Genomic DNA, 8,893 nt, shown 5'->3' with positions numbered 1-8,893 from the left:
ATGATCTCTTTGGTTTCTGTGTACTATGTTTCCTTCTTTTTTTTGTTCCTTTAGCTCCCCAATATTTAAGCCGTTTGGGAGATTATGATGTGAAATCAATGTATTCTCTTTGAACCAATAGGATGCTGTTATATGTTGATGTGTGGATGTTGCAGCATCTCTTTCAGCTTTATTATGACGTTACTGCTTGGTATAACGAAGTGGCAATGCTCCTGCACATGGCAGCCACCCAGTCAGCATCACCAGACTCCTAATGGTTTCACTGCTTCAGAATACCTAAGCACAAATGGCAGAACTGGGCAGCAGGATTGGCGGCTGCTATATTTGGCTGCCCATCCTGTTAGGTGTCCCACCTCAGTAATCATCATGCTGAAGTTTGCCCACTAAAGTCCAAAATATGCTTTTCTGTGCTCTCCTGCATGAACTTACCCCCAGAACAAAATAACCCCCTAACCCCTCCATATACCAGGCCAGGTGACTTGTATCACTCATTTGGTACCACATTTTTGTACATCCATGAAACCCCCTGGGCTCTGGAGGCTGCAGAAACCCAAAAAGGTTGATAAAGGTCTTCTACCTTGTAAGCATCTAACATAGCATAGTGAATCCATCTAGCAACAGATCCTTTAGATCAGAGATCCCCAACATTTTTTTTACCCGTGAGCTATTTTCAAATGTAAAAAGAGTTCAGGAGCAACACAACCATAAAAATGACTTTCAAACTCACGTTTTTTTTTTTTTTAAAGGTAAATTTTTATTGTTTTACAACATGACAAAACAAAGATACAAACAGTGTTCAGTATATTGATATCGGAATGGTGTCGATTCAGGTTCTGGTTAATGCAGACGAGGGAACTATAGCTAGGCATTGTGGTTGTCACAGTGTAGGTGGCTGTGTTTAGTTCTGTCGAGTTAGTCACACTTAATGTAAGGGGATAAGCTATGCGTCCCTAATATCTTGTTTATACCAGCTTTCCCAGATCTTGTCAAACTTGTCGTATGCGCCCCTTGTTTCGTAGGTTAGTTTGATAAGAGGAAGAGCTCCATCTACCAGCCTTTTCCAGAATGTTAGGGAGGGGAGAGTGTCTCCCATCCAGTGCATAATTACTGTTTCTTTGGCGTAGAACATGAGTGTACGCAACCTAACTCTGGCCGCATTAGTGGGTAGCATTTCATCTATGACTCCTAACAAGCAGGGTATTGGGTCTACTATCTGCGGGGTACCCAGTTCATTTGCTAGTGTTTCCATTGTTTTGGACCAGAATTCATGTATGGGGGGACAGGACCAAATCATGTGAAAGAAGTTGGCCCCGGGGGATTTACATCTTGGGCAGAGGTCATACTGTCTCCTCCCAAATCTCATCAGTTTTAGGGGTGTTATGTAGGTTTGGTGCAGGAATTTGTATTGTATGAGCCTATCCTTTATTGAGATTAGGAAGTTGTAAGCATTTTCTGTGGCTTCTTCCCATTGTTCTTGTGTTAGCTCTGGGATGTCTTGCGTCCACAGGCGGTAGGCTCGATCAAAGGGTGGTTTGGTTGTTGTCATCATTTCTTTATATAGCCTGGATAGTAGTTTGGCTGGAGATGGGGAGAACAGGATGTCCTCTAAGGTTACTGTGGTTATTGTGGGGGGAAGGGTGTGAAATTGTGCGTGGAAGGCGTGTCTAAGTTGGAGGTACCTATAAAATTGTATCTGGTTTCCTAGGGCTCTGTCTTGTAAATCGTGGTATGTGGGAAACTGAGGACCAAGTGTTAGATCGCCAAGTTTCTTAAAGCCCAGTCGTGGCCAGTAGGTATAATCTTGTAGTTCCTGTAGGTCAGGTAAAAGCGAGTTGGCCCAGAGTGGGAGTTGGGGTGAGAGAAGTGGCCAGGGATGGTGTAGAGTTTTCAAGGCTGTGGTCCATGCTTTATGCGGGGTCAGTAGCGTATGTGGTAGGTTGGTCATATCTGCGTGGTGTCTATAAGGGTAAGTGCTTAGGCCTTCTATTGAGTGGAGGATGGATGCTTGGAGTTGTGTATTGGGATTATACGGGTTAGGGGCAAGGCACCAATGTATGTAGTAGATTTGAGAGGCTAGATAGTAGAAGTAAAAGTGTGGCAGGGCTAGGCCTCAAACTCGCGCACCCGAGCGTATTCTATTCATTTGGGTGCAGACACAAGTAAGAGACATAGGGCGGAATTTTTACGCTTGCCGAAAATATCCACCCTACGCCTCGTCTGGCATTAGCCTTAAGGTATTGCAGATTAAATTATACTGCCACTGTCACCTTTCTTTTTGTGTTCTGCAGGATGTTTTCTGGGGTTCTGCTTTTATCTGGTTGCACGGAGAGGACTTGAAGACTAATGGCATCGTGATCCAAATGACAGAAAACCCCCTTATCTGGGAAACTCCAGGTCCCAAGCATTGTATATAGTAGAATAAATAAAAATACAAACAAACCATTTTGAGGTTTACAAATATTAAGTTTATTTTTATTGATTTGAAACAACAGATACTACAAGGCATGCAGGTGTTTGTACATAATATATACACACACAGATTAAAGGGGAAACATGAAGTCAGAGAGATTGTTATGAATATCTAAAGCCGGTTGCCATGGATCACCTAGGTTAGAGAGTGACAGGAAAATGGAGGGCGTTTAGGGGGTAATATATAGTGAGAAGCAGAGAGGGCAAAATGTGTATGTGTATGTGATGAGTGCCCTTGAGGCTATACAGAGAGGGAGTGAGATAACGGTATTGTAAGTCTAAATATTACTAATCATATGATTATCTCATATTTATAGGGGACCAGAAAAAGATTCCAGCAACCAGTGGAGAAGTATGTTTCTTAAAGGAGTCTATGGAAGTGAAGTGTCCTATATATACATAATCATACATTTATCTCACCTTCGCAGGTGTAGCTGGGTGACGGGAAAACAGCTCCAGCAAGCAACAGAGAAGTATATTCCCCATGTTACAGAAATATTTTATTTTTCATCTTTGTTCTGGTTTCATTTCAACTCCAAGGCCTGACTGTTGTCTAAGAAACAGTAACTCTTTGTACAAGTGTTTATATATTTATCTGATTACCTGCACTCTCTCATATAAAACAATTTTCTATTTACATTTTTGTGCCTGTTTCTGGTGGTTATGAATCTGTATTATTATGGGTCTGGTTGATTCAATTGATAACATATGTTTTTGAATACCAGGAGCATGTCTGGAAGTTAGAAATCATTGAGGAAAGGTTGTGTTGGTCCCGAAACATTCAATCAGTTGTAAAGCACCTTGGAATAAAGTTGGGATCAGCCGTTTGCTGCAGTAATACAGGTACTAGTTTTCTAATTTGTTCTTGGAAGTTTACAGTTCCACTTAAATGATTAATTGTATTTTGTTTATAAAAAATATCTAATGTTTTAGTTTGTGAAATCACTTGAGGGGTGCCACTGGTGACTTGTGGTTGGTCATAGATTTTAAAGTTGACCAACCACAGGCCACTAGCTATGCCCACCCCCAGCCCTCCCCTCTAGTGATAACACAGACCATGATAAAGCCTGTTTTATCTGATCAATTGCCTGATCAATTATAAACTGTTTCATACGAAAGAGAAATTAAGTTACACAACTGGTAGATTTGTAGAATACTGCATTTTTATTTTTACGTATGTAACTATTTTTAGGTTTAAAGGGTTTAGGCATAAAAATGGCCAAAAAGGAACTTCTATCGCATTATTATGGGCCTACCTGAGCATTAGCTAAGATTAATTTTAGCTAAAAAGTTAGAAATGACAAACTGTTTGATCAGAAAGAGAATTTCAAGTAAAAGTAAAGTCTTTTGACTTGTGATATCACCAGAGGGACGCCACTAGTGGGCTGTGATTGGCAAAAAATTGACACATGTCACAGTCCACTAGCTATGCCCACCCCAATCCCTTCCCTCTAGTGATATCACAGACCATGGCAAAGAAACACTGGAAATCAACCTAGAGTGATAAATTACTTTTTGTATCCATTGCCACATGTTTATGATGTTGAAAGTGTTCTCATAGGGAATTATCTGGCAGGGTTTTTATGTTTTATTAAATCTATTTTTCTGGACCAATAGGAGGGTGAGGGGCATCCTTTCTTTCTTTCTTTCTAAATGTTTTGGAAATGTATTTGTAAAAAATTTGAAAGGACCCTTTCTATTGGTTAGAAATAAGTTTTTTGGCTAAATTAAGAAGAAGGGAATAGGCATTTGGGATCTCTTCAGGCCGGTGAGAGGAGTAAAAAGAAAAAAAATCTTTCTAAAAATATCCTGATGTGGTTCCTGCTGTGTGCACTCGTTCATAGGAGCATCAGACATTTTTGAGGATATTTTTATGATAAATCTCTCTTGGCTTACTGGCCTGAGTGGGTCCTTGTGAAACCTACCTGATTTTATATATTTTGGCTTGTGGAAGTTTTGGCGTATCCGCATTATACACCTTCTATTTTTGTGCTTGACATTAAATATACATATTAAATACCTTATCTGTATCATATGTTAGGAAAATAAATTAAAGCAGATTATTTCATATTTATTGAATTAATGCAATTCAGCTCTTAATAATATGCATTTACCATTTGAATGTCATTAATTATGTGTCTGGGTGGTAAAGTTAATAAGCTTCCTATTATTATCAGGAGCTTGTTTTGCTATTATAAATGCAATCTTTCGTTCTTAAGATGTTGGTAAGAGAGTAGTTCTATTATTGTTAGATGTAGGTTGTGGTGTCATCAGAGGGGTACCATGGTGGCTTGTGACTGGCCAAAGATTAAGAATTAGTAAATCACAGGCCACCACCTATGCCCGCCCCAAACCCTCTCCTCTGGTGACAGCACAATGCTAATAAGCTGACAGCGCAGTTAAAAAGTTGGTTGGTAAAGTTAATAAGCTTCCTATTATTATCAGGGCTTGTTTTGCTGCTATAAATCCTATGCTATAGATTTTATCATCTTTAGGATGTTGGTTAATATTGTTAGATGTAGGTTGAGGTGTCAACAGAGGGGAACCATGGCCTGTGACTGGCAGAAGACGGAGTATAAGCCAGTCACAGGTCACCAAATATGCCCGCCCCAAACCCTCCCCTCTGGTGACAGCACAAACCTGGTTGGCAAAGTTAATAAACCAATTATAATAAAACTATTATTTTATTTTTTGTTATTTTTTTTTTATTATTGTTAATGACAAGGTTATCCTAATATTGTTGGTATAGATTAAAGTGACAACAGAAGGTACCGTGGTGGCTTGTGACTTTCTAAGGGCTCTGGCACACAGGGAGATTAGTCGCCCGCGAACAGAGAGTTTTGCCGCGGGCGACTAATCTCCCCGTGTGCCAGAGCCCTAAAGATTGAAGATTAACTAGTCACAGGCCACCAGCTAGGCCCACCCCGACCCTCCTCTCTGTTGACAGCACAGGCTATGAGAACTGGGGAAGGAAAAAAAAAGGAAAGGGAAAGAAAGGTAAAACAGTAACTGGTTAGCATTAACACGGGAAGGAGGGAAAGTTTTTTTTTTTTTTTTTTTTTTTTTTCAAACTTAGAACAAGAACAAAATAACCACCAGTAAGTACTTAGATGACAGTATCCCAGATGATATATGTCTGGGCATAGGATCTTTTAAAATGGTACTTTTCCTGCATCTGTGCCATTGTGGTGAAAGTATATTTGTGGCATCAGGTTTATGATGGTATTTAGCTCTGTGGCTACTTATAATATATACCATCTTAATTAAGAACTTATGTAAAAAGCATAGAAGTACTTTCTCTGGTGGTGTTACTTACCTATCCCACAGTGCTACCAACCTGCACTTATTAGGTCAGTTGGTACATGTGTTGAGAACCTTCCTGTGAAAGAGAACGGAGGTGAGATCAAGGCTTTTTAGGTTTGTTAAGGTAGAGCAGAACAGGTATATAAATCTGTAAATTACAGTTATTGCCTGCAATGAGCTGACAGGTTGGTCAGGGTGGCCAGAATTAGTTTCCACTTATTAATTCTTTTGCCAGGGAGTATAGAATTTATGGCTCTGACACACAAGTAACAGTCTCCTACTATCGTAGATTTAAAGTTTGACAAAGAAACAAGTTATAAGTCCGTGATAGAAAACGGCAATAAACAGCATGTGCTTGTGTTGGTTGTTGAAGGAATGATACACTTACCTGATATCAAAGGATGGAGGAGTAAGCCAGGTGTTAGCGGATATTATGGTGGAATGGCTGCACAGCTTTTGAATGGTCATTTGATGGGAATCATTCTGCAAAAAATATTCTAGTAAAGAACTGCTGCTAATACAGAGTTTTAGGGGTACATTTAAGATTGCTCAAAACTTTTTATTATTTAAGAAATAAGGGAAAAAAGGGTATTTTTGCCCTAGTTAAGAAATTCACTCAGGTTTCCTTAATAATTGCTCAAGCTGAAAGCTCCCTTTGTGCTATAAAAATGTGCATATAAATACTATATATCAATAAGAAATTGCAAGGCATAAAGAATGATTCACTTCCAGAATTCCATTTGCCCACTTATAGTGTGATGAGTGAGGGACTTTCTCTGTTGCAGAGCCCCACTAAAGGTCAGAAAGAACACCCCAATTGTGTTAGATCTTTAATAAAATGGAAAACGTATTTTCCAAAAACTTGGTCTGTAACCAGGGGTGGAAGGCTGGGGAGGGGGTTTCATACCAATAACAGATGCCTATTAGATATCTCTGGGTTTACACCTTGAAGTCTTGAACATCTAAGATCTGACACTTTTGGAGGTTAAAGGGGATATAAGCCAAAAATAATACACAGGTAATTATGAAAGAGTACAACAAAATAAGGTTTTGTGCATTCTATAAGTCTTGCCTGTGCTCTTCCACTTTCTGTTGCCTACTACCATTATTGATCAGAGTTCTTTATGACCACCCTCCCTGCTCTCCTGTGGTGATACCACCAAACACCAGAAAATCTACACACAGCACAGACTACTCATCAGAAAATGCAGGGGCACAGTCAGTAGAGCTCAAAAGAACTGTGTTTAGCACAGGGAAATTTCTGAAATAAATGGTTACATTTTTTTAACTCAATTATTAATTCTAGAAATAATATGTTAGCCTACCTCAAACCTCTACCTTGCTGGTGGAACAAAGATGAATTATTTGTCCAGCCAAGTTGGATCTATGTAGGTGAGGTCCTTGATCATGCAAGTCCCAGTGATGTTGTATTCTGGAAAGGGAATGTTGCTGAGCCCATCAATTGGTTTCTATAAAAAAGAATGAAACAACACAGTTATACAATAATTTTTCACTTCAGCCAAGGTGATAGGAAACATACATACTAATACCGCCATTAGCACCTAGTAAGTAAAGCAAGAGATGAACAATTGTTTTGTTTTATTGCTATTATTGCAAAGATAGATAAAATTAAAAATGATGATGTAATTACGATACAAACTGCCTAAACAACTGAATAGTATTTTCATTTTACATCAAAAGCTTTTTTCCTGCCCTGCAGCTGTCCCCAATATTTTCCTCTCCTTCTATAAATTCTACACTATAGCACCTCTCCCAATCAGTCATAAATGGTAAAGGGAAATAACACACAGGGCAAGGAGTCATTTTTGAAATCTGAGGCCATGTAATAATTTTCTTAACGAGAAGTGGCGGGGGCAATAACAACGGAGCGTGTACTAGTGGTAGGAAGGAGAGGTACCTACCTTGTGCCCCAACATCGTTGCACCCTAGAGAGGTGCCTCCTCTGCCCACCCCTAGTTCCAGCCCTGAAAGCAGCTGTCTGACTTTTTTTAATGTTTGTGTTTTTTTAGTTAATTGTCTATGAAATGTCTCACACAACCACACAGTCTATTGCACACAGGATCAGAACAAGACTGAAATAATGTGCAGCAATAGGCAGAAACATTACTTGAAATAACTGGATTCAGTTTTGCACTTACAATCGTTGGTGTTAGAGGGGGCACCAATCTTTGTTTCTTTAAATTCTTCCAATTAACTGAAGAGAAAAAAGGGTGGTCCTGGACATTGGCGCACACTCCAAGGCGATGTTCGGCCTTCTTCTTCAAAAGCTAAAAAAATATAATGAATAATTGTTTTAGAAAATTGCAGTTATTTCGCTGTGTACCATTCAGTAAAATATTTACACAAGAAAAAAAACAATATCTAACCGCTTTTTTGACCTTTTTGGACAGGTTTTGACCCAGAAAGCCATTTTTTTCAAGGCCTCATTGTCTGGGTTTAAAACCTGACAAATGTGGGAACCTTAAACATAGCTGTGCAATCATAATAGACTAACATATTAACTGTAGGTAATCAGGATATTTGAAGCCCAAATAAAGCCATAAGGTAGATGGACATTTGGATACTGAGGACATGGGACTTCCTATGATTTAAGCAACAGGATTACTGTAATGGCAGCAGCCATGTCTGGACTAGGATTCAAAATAGGTCCTTGCATTTATTTAAGTACACTGAGGCCCAAACAGCCCCAGTTCAGTTAGAATCTCAATGCCTTTTTACCAACCTGTTGTATGAAGTCGCGCAATTTTGGCCTAACATGTTTAGGATAATATGGCTCCCTGCTCATGATGTTGTCTAGTTGTTCTTGAGAGGTTCCAGCTGGTGAAAAGGGCAGCATGCCGGTGGCCATTTCATAAACAACGACACCGAATGACCACCAGTCTGCCGATGCATCATATGCAGTGTCTGCCAAAACCTTAAAAGGAAAGATAATTTACCAAATAGCAAAAACATTCTCAAATAATTCTTTATTTTTTTTTCCTGACTCATCTGTAACTGCTCAAATAATGGATTTCTAAAATTACCACCCAGTTTAAGCAAACCATATTAATACTTCAATAAAACAGGTATAAAATTGTAGATTGGGAATGCCTGGGCCTTA

General features: G+C 39.2%; 1 long non-coding RNA gene across 1 annotated transcript; it reads right to left on the bottom strand.

The window, feature by feature from the left end:
* Positions 1-5,374: 5,374 nt before the first annotated feature.
* Positions 5,375-8,703, bottom strand: LOC116407713. The gene is made up of 5 exons (XR_004220517.1): positions 8,516-8,703; positions 7,932-8,060; positions 7,098-7,241; positions 6,161-6,255; positions 5,375-5,848 (listed from the first exon to the last, which is right to left on the bottom strand). It is a non-coding gene; the product is annotated as an uncharacterized LOC116407713 (long non-coding RNA).
* Between the last annotated feature and the right edge of the window lie 190 nt (positions 8,704-8,893).

Source organism: Xenopus tropicalis, chromosome 9, assembly GCF_000004195.4.
Source record: "Xenopus tropicalis strain Nigerian chromosome 9, UCB_Xtro_10.0, whole genome shotgun sequence".
Taxonomy (NCBI): domain Eukaryota; kingdom Metazoa; phylum Chordata; class Amphibia; order Anura; family Pipidae; genus Xenopus; species Xenopus tropicalis.
This window is presented reverse-complemented; position numbering and strand designations above follow the sequence as displayed.